Source organism: Ictalurus punctatus, chromosome 3, assembly GCF_001660625.3.
Source record: "Ictalurus punctatus breed USDA103 chromosome 3, Coco_2.0, whole genome shotgun sequence".
In the NCBI taxonomy this organism is placed as follows: Eukaryota; Metazoa; Chordata; class Actinopteri; order Siluriformes; family Ictaluridae; genus Ictalurus; species Ictalurus punctatus.
Window position 1 is genome coordinate 8,971,354 of NC_030418.2, and position 18,375 is coordinate 8,989,728.

Below are 18,375 nucleotides of genomic sequence, written 5' to 3' on the forward strand. Positions count from 1 at the left end.
TTTAAATAAACAGACCGTTGCTTTCACCTCCAAATTTTGCTACATTCCTGCTAATGTACAAATCTTTGCATGAAATTAGAATGGTCCTTAAAGTGAATCATCTCGTAGAAGCAAAATATAAATAAAATTGTACCAAATAAGTAAAAATAAAAATGCCATCAACTAAATGAAAATATGCAATCAAATATAACAATATGCAACCAAAAACAATTCAGACCTATGCAGAAAAGGCAAAAACAGTGTTTACAGGAGGAGAGTCTCAGCCAAATCACCCAATAGTGTGGGGCAGGGACGACGTCATTTTGTACCGGAACCCAGAAGTTAGCATCACACTGGTTCCCTCGACAAAAAACCCAAGGCTTTTGGATTATTACAAAAAATAAGCTCTGTAATCAACAAAAGTTTACAACAATCAAAATGATTTTCATAATTGAACACAACTTTTATAAAGTTTGAAGCCTAAATACAATCTCCATAAATAATCAGCTAACCGCATGCTATAAACGGACTATACCATGGTCGCTCAACTTCCACGTCACCATCACCAAGCTTCTGACAACTTTTCCAAACTTGATTTAAAACATTTTCCATAATACGGATTTACTCTGTGGATGAATCTTCATCCATGTTTTTTTGTGGGGGGAATTGTGCACAGCATACCTGAACCAGTTTATCTGCAAAGTGGTTTTGTGTTCTTCGTGATGACGTGTAATGTCCCCGACAACGTCTGTAGTCCTGTAGTCCCATTTAGCAACATGTCAGTGTCATGACTTCCCCTCGCGCAAGTTAAAATACTAACTCGTTTCCGGGTTTTGGCATGCAAAATGACATCATCCCTGAATTACTCTAAGGTGACTGGCTGTAAGTTTAGGAAGCGCTTGATTTGATATGCAGCACAGTTTTCTATGAGCGGAGGACGAACTTTAAACATCAATATCGCAATCGATCATATTCATGTAATCGTGGGCAGTCAAAATCGTAGTCAAGATCAATATTCAATTAATTGTGCAGCCCTAGTAGAGTCTGTGCATTAAATAATTCATAATTAAAAATCTGTGCATATTATTAAAGCCTGTGGCCACTGCCTACCACGTATGGGACACGTACCTCGACCAGTGGCTGTGTTCTAACACATGCTGCATTACAAACGCAAAGGGACACAATTACTGCTATTGTCAACTTGACAAATTAAATAAAATCAATAAAAAGATATCATGTCAGAAATATTAGTGACCTTAAAACATTGTAAAAATAGAGATCGACCGATAATCAGTTTTACCAATATTTTTCCTAATATTTAAGCATTTCTCCATACTCTGATATTGGTTTTGTAATATCGGATCCACCATCTTGTGGCCGTTTTGAGACAGTACTGAATCTGAGGAGAGGCGAGTCAACAATGGTGTGCATAGGTAAAGTATACTTGCTTTGATTTAATGAATAAACTTTTTTTTTTTTTTAAACATAGCCATTAATGCACAAATTAGATGTGTTACATAATTGCTTGATATGCAGTTTAAGCAGCTTGGCACTAATAAATAGAGACAAACTCAGAGTCATGTAATCTGTTTACCTCATGAAAGCTTTTATAGAAAATAAATAAACAAACAAATAAATAAAAAGACAGTTAAGTAACAGTGCACTTTATTTTTTGCACTCTTTCAGACCCCTTTATTTATTGGTGTATAAAGAAGAGTTTTTTTGGTTTTGTATGAAGGAGGAAGTGAAATCGACAAAACTGCTGTAAATAAAGCGTTTTGTTCAGTTCAATGGTGTTGTTATTGTGTCAAAAACAGAAGTAAAACAATGAATAAATATTGGTTCTGCATATCGGTTATCGGGCACAGAAACATGCAAATAATCAACAGTTATTTTAAAAAATCTGATGGTCAATCTCTAGTGTAAATAATATACCTTTGCACTGGTATAAGTTATTTACAATCGATGCATAACATCCTCACAATGTAAAGATTATGCCTCTTTGTTTTCACAATCGATTAGTTGGCCGATTGTTATTTCTTCTTCTTCTTCTTCTTCTTCTTCTTCTTATTATTATTATTATTATTATTTTTATTATTATTATTATTATTATTATTATCATCAATTAATCGGATGGGGGGGGGGGCAAACTTTCAGTACCATTTTTTTTCGTTTATTTAAAATAAAATCCACAAACTGAGTGTTACAAATGTAAACTTAAATTAAAACTTTACACAACTGTTTGTCTAATTATATAAGACTGAAAAGAACCCAATACACACAGACACACACCAGAATATATATTATTCATTTAGGACTGTAGTTTACTTCAGTGTTTTTTTGTTGATCCATAAAAAAATAATGACTAAACACTTATATATTACTTTTTATTATATAATAGTATTTATGCATCACTTTTTAATGCATTTTCCGAGAGATCGGAAGGGGACGCAAATTGTTTTCAAGAGGGGGAGAAAAAAAAAAAAAAAAAAAAAAAAACAACACACAGACAGGTCATAATTTGGATACTGGTATTTTATTGCTTTTCAAATAGAATTCGCATAAATGGAAAAATCCTGCATTCCCTCTCCCTCTGTATTTTCTTTTTGCCAGGGAGAGGCGGAGCTTAGCCTGCCTTTTATGCAGCTGTCAGTGCTGCCAATTTAACGAATTTTTAGACCCCTTCAGCGACTTTTTATGTTTTGCCAAAAAAAAAAAAAAAAAAAAAAACCGCATAGCAACAAATCTAGCAACTTTTTGGACAAACCTTAGCAACTTTTCAAATGTTGGCAGTACTGTCCTGCAAGCACGAGGTCTTGCTTCCCCACTGTGCTTCTGACCAACTAATCAGTAATGAGATTAGTTGACAAGGATTTTCATAACCGATTATTATCGATTAGTTGTTTCAGCTCTACTTGGAACACACCATCAGCATCACAAATATATACAAATAAAATTGTTTTCACTCTTCCCATGTTTTACATTTTTTCCTACATTCTTTTGAACATCAAAATAATCAAATAAAATATGCCATGAGTGTACCTCCTACCATCATTTACACATTTGAATGGCCATTGAGGCATTGCGATAACATGAAATTTAAAATATTACTTTATATGGCCATGGTCATTAGCTGCTATTGTCAAGCAACTTTTTGGTGCCATACACAACAGTGCTTCATCTTCGTGCGTACAGTGAGAATAGTAGCACAGCATAATGAAACTAAAACGTAATCCCGGACATTTTCACAAATTTAGAAATCCCAGCTGGACACTTTTTTTAAGGTTCAAAAATAGAGGACATGTCCAGGAAAAAGAAGCCATATGGTCGCCCATATCCACCCCCCACCCCCCCAATCACACTAACTGACTGTGCGAGCTAGCGTTTGGCAGAATTGAGACCTGTCAGCCAATAAGACCTAAGTATTTCCACATATTTTCCTGTAAACTATGTCTGATCGGTGTTGACTCCGTTCACTGAAGGTACAAGGTTACAACACTGCTGTCTTCTTTCAGGAACGTGCAGTTACATAGTGCCAAACCGCTCCAAGTGGAGAATTATTCAGTGCTAAAAAAAATAAAAATAAAAGAATCCTCGAGGCTGCAGCCCTGAATGCCCAGGCCAGGATACGCCCCTAGTACTAGCGATTATTTTGACACAAAGCATAATACTGCGATTATTTTTACTTTCGATTGCACACTGAACTGTGCAGTCTGGCTGAAAACAGTGTGATCATTTTGACACAAAACATAATATTGCAATCATTTTTACACATGATTGTGATTTGAACTCCATGCATCAATCCATCTGACCATTCTCCACACTGCTTGCCCTCTGTAGGATCACGGTGATGCTGGAGCATATCCCTGCATCTCTGGCTGTAGCCAGGGAAACACCCTGGACATATGGCCGGCCCATCAAAGGGATAACACACACCCACTCATTCACACTCACACCTATGGGCAATTTAGTGTCTCAAATTCACCTGATCTGCATGTCTTCAGATTGTAGGTGAAACCAGCGATTTGAACTCCAATATGATAATTATTTAATATAGCTGCTGATCTAGCTTGCAATTCTGTACTTTTTGTGGTCTTATGTACACACCAAATTCAAGGTATCTAAACTGAGTCTTGAACAATGCCACACTGGTTATACCTTAACAGCATTAGAGATGCTGTAAACGCAGGTTTAAATTATCCATAACCACAGTGATTTCAGTTAAAGTCGACTAATTGTGCAGCCCTACCATACTGATGTCTCAGGTGGACAAAGTTTGGTGGTTTAAATACCCACTAGAGGTCTTTGTTAAAGTTTTTAAAGCATTTTGTAAGCTTGTCCATAGTCAGGTAAGTTCTGCATTCAGAACTGTCCTATCTGTAACGGACAGAGGTCATTTCCATAACAATGGGTTTTCCTCATAAATGCAAAAACCTAAAATTAAAATAAAATAAATACTTTATGTTCTATGGAGAGCCAACCCTTCTCCATTCAGTTTGTATTAATGCATATGGTTTGTGAATCCACAGAATTCTTGCAAAGTATATTGTCTCCAAAAACTAGTGTCCTTTTTTCTCACATGCTGATATACTTCCCTTGTCTAAAATAGAAAACATGTGTACAAACTGATATTTGATGTCTGGACACTATCGTCAGGGGGTTAGGAAATATAAAAAGATGGTTCCATATACTGATGATAAATACATTCTCTGAACATTTACTTTTCAAGTTTTGACTGTAAATGTCACATTCATAATGCTGGAATTGTTCTACTAAAAATGTAGTCAACGTAGTAATCAATGCACATTATGAGTTAATATTTATGGAAAATTGCTGCAAATATAGTCACTGCTGCTGTCTGTGCCGCTTAAACCCATTCAAACCGGTTGACAGCGCAGATTTGTTTGCCACTATTGAGAGTAGGGATGGACGGTTAATCAAATAGTAATCGAAACCGAAATTCAGAACCTCTAACCGATGTAATTTCCCCTTGTCGGTTATTTCGTTTTTTAAATCCTGTTGCTACTTTCCCCTTAAAAACATACTACTGCGTGTATAGTCACCTGATTCCACCCCGTCCAGTCAGCGGCATGGAAGCAACATGGAGGCGGACTCTAACACCGAGTCAACTGAGCAACAGGAGCAGCTTGTACCAAAGAACAATGCAGTACCCGTCGTTTGGACGCGTTTTTGCTTCAGTAAAGAAGACACCGAACAAGATAACGTCAAATGTAAACATTGCAGAAAAACCGTTTCAGCGACCAAAGGTAATACCAGGAACCTGTTTCAACACTCGCAGCACAATCACGTTGTGATTGTTGTGATGGCTGAAAAAAAGAGAGACTGACAAGCGCCCAGCAACAAGTGCCTCCACAAAGCAGGTGTCGATAACACAAGCATTTAAAAAATGTTACACAATATAAAAAAGGATTCAAGAAGATGGAAAGATGCCAATTTGTTATTACATGGTGAAAGATATGGCTCCCATAGCTACAGTGGAGCACAGTGGCTCAAACACCTTGTTAAAACTCTCACCAGAAGATACACTGTAACCATATTTTTCCCAAACTGCTCTGCCCAACATGTACAAAACATGTCATAAAAAGGTAGTTGCAGAACTGAAGTCTGCACTTTGCAGCAACATATGATCTCTGCTCAAGTAGGACCATAATTTATATAGTTTAATAGTTTGTTTCCTTCGATTATTTGAAAATCACAAAGAAATGCACGCTTTCATTAGAAAAAAATATCCCACCTCTATTAGTTGAGCATATTTACTAGAGCTGCAACAACTAATCAATAAAATTGATGATCAACAAATCGTTGTCAACAAATCTCACTATCGATCAGTTGGTCTGCGCGTGTCACAGGGGAGATTTACTCATTACACTACTCCTCTTCCAAAAATGCTTCGGAGAGTAAATACTAAAGTTTTGTCCCAAATGAAGTACTGTACGCTTACACTATGCACTGTGTACTCTACCGTTTAGTGCAGGGTTGGGCAATCTTATCTGGAAAGGGCCAGTGTAGGTGCAGGTTTTCATTCCAACCAAGCAGGAGGCACACCTGATTCTACCGGTTTAATCAGTTGATCTTGGCTTTCAATAGATTCAGGTGTGGCTTCTGCTTGGTTGGAATGAAAACCTGCACCCACACCGGCCCTTTCCGGATAAGATTGCCCACCCCTGGTCTAGTGTATGAATTTTAGAAAGGTAATATTATCTCAAATATCACTATAACCAATTACCAATCACTATAACCAATTACCAGACAATTCTCTCTTCTTTTTCCAATAGCATCTCCATTGCTAAAGCCACATTCTACCAAGAGAAGATTCTTAGTTCTCCCAACACCCGCATTCTTTTCAAAACCTTTTCCTCTCTACTCTGTCCCCCTCCTCCCCCTTCCCCTACTTCTCTCACTGCAGATGACTTTGCGACTTTCTTTACCAACAAGGTTACATCAATCAGAAACCTGTTCTCAGCCCCAGACACGCATAGACTGACTCCTCCTCCGGGTAACTCCCAACTGACTTCCTTCTCTCTCCTCTCAGAGACTGATGTCTCTAAACTCCTCCTCTCTAGCCATCCCACAACCTGTCCTCTTGACCCTATCCCTTCTCACCTTCTTCAGTCCATCTCTCACACACTATTACCTGCACTCACACACATCTTTAACACATCACTCTCTACTGGCACATACCCTACCTCATTTAAGCAAGCCCGGGTTACCCCACTGCTTAAAAAACCATCACTCAACCCTGCTATAGTTGACAACTACAGACCTGTTTCCCTACTCCCTTTTCTTTCGAAAACTCTTGAAAGCCGTTTTTAAACAACTCTCAAATTTTCTCACACAGAACAACCTCCTGGACACCAAGCAGTCTGGCTTCAAGAGCAACCACTCCACGGAGACTGCTCTGCTTTCCGTCACTGAAGCCTTACGACTAGCAAGAGCAACCTCTAGATCATCTGTCCTCATCCTACTTGACCTCTCTGCTGCTTTCGACACTGTGAACCATCAGATTCTCCTGTCAACTCTCTCCAGCCTGGGCATCACTGGAATGGTTCTGCGCTGGGTGGAATCCTATCTCTCTGACAGATCCTTCAAGGTATCATGGAGGGGAGGTATTTCTGAAACTCAGCAACTCACAACTGGCGTTCCACAGGGGTCAGTTCTGGGTCCACTCCTCTTTTCTATCTACACCACATCTCTAGGGCAGGTGATTGAGTCTCATGGCTTATCATTGCTATGCTGATGACACCCAGCTCCATTTGTCCTTCCAGCCTGACGATCCATCAGTCTCTGCACGCATCTCTGCTTGCCTTTCGGACATCTCGGTCTGGATGAAGGAAAACTATCTTAAACTTAACCTGGCAAAATCTGAGCTTCTCGTCATCCCAGCCTGTCCCTCAATCAACCACAACCTCACTGTACAGCTCGGCTCACTCACACTCATGCCAACCAGGACGGCCAGGAACCTTGGGGTGATTCTTGATAATGGCTTGACCTTTGCAGACCATATCTCAGCAACTGCAAGGTCCTGTAGGTTCATCCTTTACAACATCAAGAAAATCCAACCCTACATCACCAAACAGGCTACACAGATTCTAGTCCAGACTCTTGTTATCTCTAAACTGGACTACTGCAACTCACTGCTTTCAGGCCTCCCAGCCAGCTCCATCAAACCCCTTGAGATGATTCAGAATGCTGCAGCGCGCCTCGTCTTCAACCAGTCCAAGAGAACCCATGTCACACCCCTCTTCATCTCCCTCCACTGGCTTCCTGTAGCTGCCCACATCAAGTTCAAGGCCTTGATGCTCACCTACAAGACCTTGTCAGGAACAGCACCCTCCTACCTCAACTCTCTCCTGAAGGCCTACGTTCCCTCTCGTAATCTGCGATCAATTAGTGACCGACGTTTAGCAGTTCCAACTCAGCGTGGCGCTAGGTCCCTTTCCAAAACTTTCACACTAACTGTTCCTCAGTGGTGGAATGCACTTCCAATATCAATCCGGACCGCAGAATCTCTCACCATCTTCAAAAAAACAACTAAAGACGCACCTATTCAATGAACACCTAACAAACTCATAATAAAAATAAATAAATAAATAAATAAATTTTTAAAAAAGGCACCTCTACTCTGCACTTTGCTTCTTCTGGAATTCAATTAATAGATCTCGTATGGTAGCACTTCTTGTATTGTTCTCTGCTTGATATCGTTTTGCTTGTATCTTTCTCATTTGTAAGTCGCTTTGGATAAAAGCGTCTGCTAAGTGAATAAACGTAAATCACTAGCGGGATGTTTTTACTAACCAGAAGTATAAGCCGCTTCCTAGTCGACAGCGCATGACGTCATACGCACGCTAGCATTAGCAGACACCCAGAGTCACAGACAATGACTTTCTTCAATTTACTGTTTATGTCAGAGTTACCTTTTATTCCCAACATGACCTCAGTCACCATGAGACGGAGTCGAAATAGTCACATGACTGAGGAAGAAAGTCCTCTAAGGCAGGGGTGCATTTTATATTAAACACTGCAGAGATCAAACAGTGCTGCAAGAGCACAAACTTATGTTTGTATCCAAAATGCTCCACTGTGTGTAAGGGGCATGGGAAACTAGTACAAGCTGCTTAAAAGGTTTAGTTTAATTTAAGTTTATTGTCATTATATGCTGTATTTTTGCATGATTGCAGTATAACTTCTGTAGTTTATTATAACGGAAGTGATGGATTAGTAACAAGGCCACGTTGCTGATCACGCGCAGTGTAGACGCGCTGATACACAGTGGGAGCATGAGTAAGATCTGTAATGTTAATTAAACCACTATGATCAAAACTAAACACAAGTAAAATAATATTCCTAAAGGCAGTCAGTAACAAACCACAAGGTGCAGTGAAAGGGAGTTTTTATTATTCATTTAGGACTGCAGTTTGGTGCTTTTTGTGCATCCATAAAAAATTATGCATTAATACTATAAAAATAAATAAATAAATAAATAAAATACATACAATTAATTATACATAACTTCTTGGAGAAATTATACATTTATTTTTAAGGTACACTGAACCTGTATTACATTTTTGTACACCTTTGTTCATAGCATTTTTTTAAAAATTTAGTGCTATACAGACAATGCACATTGTTTTGCACTGTTTATGATTCAGAAATAAATAAATAAATAAATAAATAATCAGTCTTTTCAGTCTTAATTTTTTCATTCAAATTTTGCTTAAAACATTTTGTTAATTGAATCAAGGCCGGAGTGCATCGTTACACCCCTACTACATAGCATTTAATTGGATTGTGCCCTCCATTTGATGTGGCTGAACATATTTAAAAGTGGCCTCCATTATGTTGATCAAAATGATTGGCGTTGTTAGGTCATGCGAATGACATGAGTCATCAAAACCCAAGAGAAACATTTGTATCAAATCAGGTAGCATGCAATTACTAGTGGTCTGTCACTTACATATTGCAACCTTTCGGTGCATCAGTACTGCGAAGCTAATATCGCCAGAACATTTACGTTATGAAATACTACAGTCCATGTAACAGGGGTCATTTCAACGGCCTCGGAGAGATACAATAAATATATTTTTCCAATTTCTTTTTTTTATCAGTTTGAAAAAAGTAACAGTTCCTGGAATCTATTTCGCTGTATTTGGTTTGGCTGCATCGTCATGTGTGAAGCATGAATGAAGAAAGAAAAAAAAAACATTTCGGTGAGAACAGGAGCACATTATCAAAAAGGTAAAAGGCCTGTTTCTTTCTATTAGCCTACGAATATGGACCTGGTCAGTGTCCAATCGTAGACTCGGTCGTAAGCATATAAATCCATTTTTAATGACTTGTCAGAAATGCTAGTAACATAAAAGCTCAAACACAATGGTTCTCTCGTTTTATATAGAAAGAGAGAGAAAGCGACACATTCGAATAACGCAGCCTACTTAGAGCATCACAAAAAGTAGGCTAGCCTATGCTATGCAAAAGGGGGAAAAAATGCATATTTAAAGACAACGAAAGATAGTTTTACAACAGAATCGGAAACGTTCATTCTGCTTGTATTTTGTTGATTTATCCCAGACAAAATCCTTACCCTTGATGCAACAGAAACACAAAGCTAATATAAACACTTGCTCGTAACTGGATGCTGCCTCTAGCTAGAAATTTGCTCCATGAAAAATCACCTTACCTTTAAGATTAGTAGACGAAATCCAAGTAGTTTACTAACATAGAAACTGGAGATTGTTATGATTCTATTTAAAGCGCTAGGTTAAAGCCAATCACTCCACCGTCTTGACGGCGTTCAGTCCATCCGACCTCTGATACTGCTTTCCCTCAACATTCCAAGCACCTCTGGAAGCTCCGCCCCCTTTAATTCACGCGATGATTTTATGAAACGCTGCCATCGGTTGATTTAAAGAGCATAAAAAAGGGTCGTCATTTCTCTCGTTTACGGCCTTGGTATTTCTGTATTTTATTGGCCCTTGTAAAGTTAGAGATTTATAGATCTTAAGCCTGGTTCACACTGCATCGACAGGCGCCGAACAACGCCGACAATCACCCACGTTTAAAAGTTGGCCGTTCGATTTAGAATGTTGGGGAAAATGACTGCAATGTTCACACCAACAAATACCAACTCACACCAACAGACACCAACAGACACTAACAAACAGACTGGTTTAAAAATGGATGAGCCTATTACCACAGTCAAAATTTTACTATTACTAGTACTGTGTTAGAATTGTTGCATATTTCCAAATAAATCGATTATGATCCACAAATAATTGTAGCAAAATTCACAAAAATTAAACAAATTCACAAATAAATAGAATGAGATCCACAAATATATGTTAGGAGTTTCACAAAATATGAATTAAATTCACAAATAAATAAAATGAGATTTGTGAATAATTTTTTTTATTTTTTTTATTTTTTTTTTTTACAAATATGTTTTCATCTCACAAACTCTGCCTGGCATTCATTTGTGAATCGCCCTGTGCATTTGTTGATTGCTGCACACATTTGTGGGTTTTGAATAGTGATGTGTCGTTCATGAATGATTAGTTCAAAATGAAGTTGTCTCAGAGAGTGATTTGTTCATTTTTGGGCGGGTATGCACTGAAACATCTGCATAGGTTCTGTACCGAAAACAGAAATGCTTATGTCACGTCTTGAGTCTTCAGGTTTGAGTTGTTTGTTCTTCCGGTGAAGTCGTTCATTTTTCATAGGCAAAGCACCATGCAATACTGGAAACAAAAATGATTAGCTCGCGACTCGCGTCATCGGGTTCGAGTCGTCCGTTCTTCCGGTGACTGCCAAATAGGCAATGCACCATGCAATACCAGAAAGGGGATGAACGAATCACTCGGACCCGAAGACTCGAGCCGTGAACTAATCATTTCTGTTTCTGGAGAACAGATGTAACAAATGTGACGGGACAAAAGAAAGAAGATTTGGATCGGGAGGTGAGGTGAACTAACCGACCGCATAGCCTGAAGACCCAGCTAAGCTTTTAATTAATAATTTACGTTTCTCATAATTCAGCCTTGGTTGCATTAGCCTATAGTTTATTTTATAGTTTATTAAGTACCAGATGTGTTGGGGAATTTAACATGTAACATTTTAATTATATTCTGCTGAAATGAACGAAATGACTCGAAAAAAAGATTCTTTCATTTTGCTGAACGAGATTTAAAGATCCGAATCAGTATAATGATCTGAACTTTACATCACTAGTTTTGAAGCAGTTCTCATGTCAAGAGTGCACATAAATCCACAAATAGGTAGACACCGCCCACAGTCTACTCAAGCCAATCGGATAATGGCCACATTGCACTGACCAATCGTAGCACGTTCTCACTGTAACCAATAATGTTTTGTTTTACAATCAGGGTGGGAATAGAGTCATACTGCACCGAACTCGCATACACCAGCTGAAATACAGAAGTAATTATACTTCCTATCTGTGCAAATAATATCAGTTGGGTTAGTAAATTGATGGTCTATAAAAAGGCTTTTCGTTACCAAGGGGTCAAGCAAGAAACATCTCATGATGGGTAAAAGCAAAGAGCTCTCCCAAGACCTTCGCAACCTTATTGTTGCAAAACATATTGATAGAATTGGTTACAGATATATTTAAAAACTTCTGAATCTTCCAATAAGTACCATTGGGGCCATTATCTGCAAGTGGAAACAACATCACTCCATCATCAACTGGCTATGCACAGGAGCAATTCGCAAGGTTTCTGACCAGGGAGTCAGAAGAATAGTCAGAAGAGTAGCCCAAGAGCCAAGGACCACTTGGAAAGAGCTCCAGAAACACTTGGAGGCAGCAGGTGGCATCATCACAGAGAAAACAATAGGCAATGCACTCCACTGCTCACGCTAACCCTGTAAGACTCTATTACTAAAGAAAAGGCATGCCGAAGCTCATTTAGAGTTTGCTACAACTCATTTGGACAAGCCTATGCAATACTAGGAGACTGTAGTCTGGTCAGACAAGAGCAAAATTGAACTATTTGGGTGTCATACTACACACCATATTTGGAGAAGAAATGGCACTGCACATCACCCTTAAAACACTATACCAACATTGAAGTTTGGAGGTGGAAGCATCATGCTGTGTGGCTGTTTTTCATCGCATGGTAGTGAAGATTTCATGTGAATAGCCTCATTGGAAATATATTTACTGGAAAAAAATGTTGATGCATTCACTACTTAGTTCCCCAACTGTATATGTCATTTTTAAAAGTTATTACACCAATATCAACAAATATTTACGTACAACATTTGACAAAGTTGGATGATTTCAATCTTGTGCTGATAAACCATCTGTAGAGGCAGGGGCGTGGACAAGCGCTGATTTGTGAATGGAGGGCGGAGCAGGAGAAGGCGAGTGGTAAGGAGGGTATACCTGAGGGGAATGTTTACAAATAAACATAAAGGAATAAAGCACCAGAGTGTCTGCCTCTGTTATCCTTCTCCTTCCCTGACTTTAAAAGGTGTCACAGTGATGCCGAAACCTGGGAGGAGAAGGAGGCGCCATGGAGTCTTCACCGCTGGCCGAACTTGTCCGGACCATTGCCACCCTGCACCAGAACCAGCATCAGGCCTTGGTACAGCTGTGCCGCGAACAGGAGCAGCACATAAAGGACCTCCTTGACACCCGGGCCGAGGATCAGCAGGTGCTTCAGGACCTAGTACTGCAGGCGGGAGTGCTGGCAGCTGCCCCAGCAGCAGCGGCCTTCCCGGCTAACATTGTGCTCACAAAGATGTGTCCACAGGACGAACCGAAGGCCTTCCTGGAGCTCTACGAGCACTCTGCGCTGCTGTGGGGCTGACCGTTGGTACAGTGGGCCTGTTGCCTCTGATGTCCGGAAAAGTTCACAAACCAAACCATTCCAGACAAATCACATTCAAAACTGAACACGGTGTGCCATATAACAAATAAAAAATCAATTACAATGTGCAAACTTCTATGTACAATTTTAATATCCCTATGAAGGTTGTTGGCAGACCCTGCTCGATATGTTCTTACCTTACAAATTCTACATTCTGCCTTTATTTTAAGATTATTAAAATGCATCCAAATGCTACTTCATTTGCGACTATCACTCATCTTGTTTTCTGACCCAAAATTAAGGATGACCTTTTCGGCACAATGAAGCATCAGTGAAGCATCGGCACAATTGTCTCTCCGGTACATTGTCCTTCTTGGCCGTTGACTGTGACTGATGTCACTTCCAAATGCAAACACCTCATAGTATACTCCACCCCCAACACTGATTGACAGGTTTCTGTTCAAAGTATTGGAAATGCAAAGAGAATTTGCTTTTCCATTTGAAATTTGGCAGACATTGTACATTTGTGTAAATGAAAATGGAAACGGTAATAAGCGATTTGCATTTTTATTTGAATCATGTCACAATTAATGCATTTACAAATAGAAAACGTAACTGCAAATACAATTTGCAATTAGTTCATAAAATTGTCCATAAAAGACTTCCATAGCAGACATTATACGTTCATGTAAACGAAAATACAAAAAGTAATATGCGATTAGCATTTTCATTTGAATCATCTCACAATTTATGCATACACAAATAGAAAACTCAAAAATTTCAATTTAAAAATAGTCCAGAAAATACTTCCATAGTATACAATATATGCTTATTTAAAGCTTAAATATACTGTACATGCTTAGATATTGAAACAGATTTTATTTTAACTGTCAGTAACACATTAAGGAAAACATTATTTAAATCACTGTAATGGCTTTGAACCACTATGTTATCACATTATGGTATCTTGTAGAGCTACAAGTCCTGTACCCATTCATTTGTTAATTGTGCATGGGCTTTGAGAGATTTGAACATTTACAGAGAAGTAATCCTTCTAGAAAGGTGGACAATCATATAATGCATTACATGTAATGTTGATTCTCAAACCTACAAGACAATTTTTTTTACCAGTACAAAAAACAATTCAGGATATCTTAAATTTATAACAGTAGAAATATTAATTCCTACTGCATAAAAATGCTCAAACCAGTAAAATGCAAACCTAGTAAACTCCCTCAGAACTTGGAATGCACCTTGGATGTATGTGGAAAAAGAACAGACCAGGTGACACAGAACAGTAAACTTCCTTAAAAAGACCTACATTTAGACATTTACAGGGATTTGCAATGTCTGTATGTCAGTGATGGCTGTCTTATTAATACTGCCTTTCATACGTTAATTAGCTTGGTGTTGGGTGCTTGTTTTCATACCTGGTATTGGAATGAACTCCCATGCAATATTTTTATGACAGTACCAAATGGTTCATGTATGGTTAACATAACACACATACAACATAGTTGATAATATACAGTATGTCATCATGTCATGTATTAAACGTTATGAAGGTGAGGACGATGCAAGTGCAGATAAGAGCTTTTAATAAAGAGAGGCAGGCAGGCAGACAAATCCAAATCATGAGACAATAGCATAGTCAAGAAACAGGCAATAGATAAGGCGATCTGTAAACACATATGAACTAGGCAAGGCAAGAATCATCAACGAAGTACAAGAAGCAAGATCAATGAACCTAAACCAAAATGAGGGAACCGGTACAAACACTTGGTCAGGTGAGAACACTCAATACTTTGCAAAGCCATGGTGTTCAAAAAGTCTTTTATATAGCGGAGTGAGTGAGTGTGAGATTGGCAACAGGTGTGTGTGATTAGAATTCCGGAGAAGGTGAACGTGTGTGGGAAGTGTAGTCCATGGTACCCATGTTTGTAGGCCACAGTGCAGGATGGGAAATGTAGTCACAGGTTTGCTGTGATATGACATCATTACGAATGCATCACTTATTTTAAATACAAAGACACAAATAAATCCTCAATGACTCAACAGTTTGCACATATTACCTATAATAAAACGTGTAGTAATTTTCCTACACAGAAAGCGTCTTACAAACGATATTTTTATTTTTAGAATGGTCTTAAGTTCTTGTTCAATACCAGTAACAGAACCAGAATTTGGATCCTGCACTGGCTGATTCCTCTCAGCCGAGCTCACACCGACAAGAAGTCACGCCGACACCATCGTTCAGTGAAAGCTTCTTAGTTTAATGATACAGAAAGCATAGTATATATACACACAGAAACATTGATAAAGAATGAAAAATTTCAATTGGAACAGGTCACAGATAAAATCAAAACATCTATTACGTAGGTTCTAGTGATATAAGAACTAAAAATGTCCAGTCTACCAGATAATAAGAGAAGAAGAAGAGCTCAGAGAGAGAGAGTGAGGGCAGGGCGAAAGGCGGGGTGATTAGGAATGCTCAAAACAACACATACCAAGAACACAAAACAATTTTGTTCTGGTACATCATGACACAAACTAGAGACCTTCAGAATTGAGACAGATCATGCCTGAAACTTATCATTGCCCTCTTAGGCCCCAAAAGGGACCTGTGCATGCTCTCTGTGGACACTAAAGAGTAGTGTCCTGCTCGACAATCAGGGCATAATTACTAGTCACAGAAAGCACGTGCAGCACAGACATGAAATATTTTAGAAAACATGGGAGGAACAGCAATACTAGGAGAACGATCAGAAAAGACAGGCACAACAGAGTGCATTACCCAATAACCCCATCCCCCCACAGGGATGAGAACCAGGAAAACCAGGAATCATCCACCTCAGGTGGAATCATTACGGCCTGTTTCATGTGATGTATGATGTTAGTTATATTATGTGATTTCTCTGGGCTGTAGAAGCAACATGTTTTAACAACAGATTTTACAGACACCTCCACTCTCTGCAGTGAATAGGTCTAGGACCAACCTATTTTGAACCATGACCTCCAGAAGGGCCTTCAGTGCGTTATTGATTAGGGTTAATTCCGCCTCAGTGTCATTAGCCAAAGAGAGAAACCATTGATCTTATTTAAAGTAGCTGTTTTCTAGGGACACCACATTTTGTTATCCCATGTGAGGGAGGGGCCCAGGGATCAGTGTTATAAATAGAAACACTGGGTATCACGAAAGCAGGATAACAACATCCTGTCCAAAGGAAATAACTCAGGATTTCCATAAAGGCTCTCTGACCACATACTCATAACACCGTATTAGTGCTATACAGTTTGGTGAATGGGCACTTACCATTAAGAGGGAATTAATTGCCAATAATGGAACATCTGGGTGCTAAACCCTGAGAAGTGTGTTGCACATATACATAGGTCTGGCAGACATAGTGCCCCAACACTAGAGTAGTGTTGGTACTATTGGTGCAGATGCACATATCATCTATTTGATATACCAAAGACCTGATATTTACTCCATGATACTTGTGGTAATGGGCTACAGGACATGCCGGGAAGATCCCAACATAGATTATAAGTATGTTTACAGCCAGGTATGGCTTAATTTAAAGGTGCACCAGCCCTAAAAGTGGCAGTGAGATGTAGTATCAAGACTATGGGAATGGGAAATATGCAAGAGTCATTCTGCCTATTGTTTGATGTTGTGCAGTGGCATAGAAGAACACTGATATGATCCTGTGTGATGGCAGATCCAACATGAGTCATTGTGCATGTCCAAGGTTTTGCACAATTACTAGTAAAAACAAGCAGGCCAAATGACCTCCACACCGTTGTGAGGGTGTAAGTGTGTGTGTGTGGATGTGTGACACCATTAGTATGAGCATGTGCACATTGAGGCAGGTCATGGCAGAAGAGCAAGGCTTGAGTTTCTCTATCTGGATCACAGCGAGAACAACTAGGACTATGTCCAAAAAGATGACAGAACCAATATCTAGGGACATTCTTGGTTCGGGCTGACATGAAATCGACAGATGCCTAAGAGTACACACACTATAGAATCCAGTACTTCCAAGTATTAATTACCCTAAACGACCTGAGAGTACACACTACAGAATACACTACTTCCAAGTATTAATTACCCTAAACCACAGTCACCTTTTAAGGCCGCACAATGACAAAGGATCAAAATAACATGGAATTAACAGACTCTGCATACGTATGTCTAATACAATCACGTCCAGATCACCTGTAAAGCAAACACCTGGGTTACCTTTAGTCCATGAAGTGGGAAATGGTCTGCCCATAATGATCTCAAAAAGAGACAGTTTAGTTTTCTTATTAGGAATCATGCGAAGTTCGCATAGGACGGCAGGTAATAAATCGACCCAATTACTTGAGGTGTTCTCTAAAACCCCCTTAGTAAGGCATTCCTTAATGGTGTGATTTTTCCTTTCCACAATCTCTGAGCTCTGCGGATGATATGGAATATGAAAACGCCAATCAATGTTTCTGTGTTACCTTGGAAAGAAAAGGTGTCCCATTGTCACTATCAATAGTTTGGGGGATACCATAGCGTGGGAATATTTCTTTTGCGAGAATTTTAACGACGGTATTGGTTTCCTTTGAGCATGGAAAGGCTTCTACCCATTTACAGAATTTATCCACAATAACTAGAAGATATTTGAGACCTCTGATAGGTGGGATGTGTGTGAATTCAATTTGTAGTGCCTGAAAAGGACCACTAGGTGGTGGTAATGCATCATGTTTGGTGGTTTTCCCTTGTACATTTACTCTTGTGCATGTTAAACATGCATTGATGAGTAATTTAACAGTTTTGTGAGTGTCTCGAATACAAAACCTTGATGTTATCGTGCTCTTTTGAGGCCCACCTAGCTACTTCATCAGCAAGTGAATTACCAGGGGTCTGTTCTGTGTTAGAGGAATCATGACCTTTAACCTTAACATTAGCAAGCCTGTCAGGTAAAAGTGAGGCTTCTAAAAGATCAGAAATGAGCGTAACATGCGATATGGGTTTACCATCAGCGGCATGAAAACCAAAAGCATGTCATATCTT

At 39.1% G+C, this 18,375-nt stretch overlaps 1 protein-coding gene across 3 annotated transcripts in view; it reads right to left on the minus strand.

Moving 5' to 3' along the window:
* The window catches only part of LOC108261051 (signal-induced proliferation-associated 1-like protein 2), a 202,331-nt gene extending 191,994 nt beyond the window's left edge, over positions 1–10,337 (minus strand). For all 3 annotated transcript variants that reach the window (XM_017461868.3, XM_017461867.3, XM_017461866.3), the window contains exon 1: positions 10,178–10,337. The gene's annotated coding sequence lies outside the window, so the exon portion shown is untranslated. The remainder of the gene's footprint in view (positions 1–10,177) is intronic.
* Positions 10,338–18,375: the final 8,038 nt, after the last annotated feature.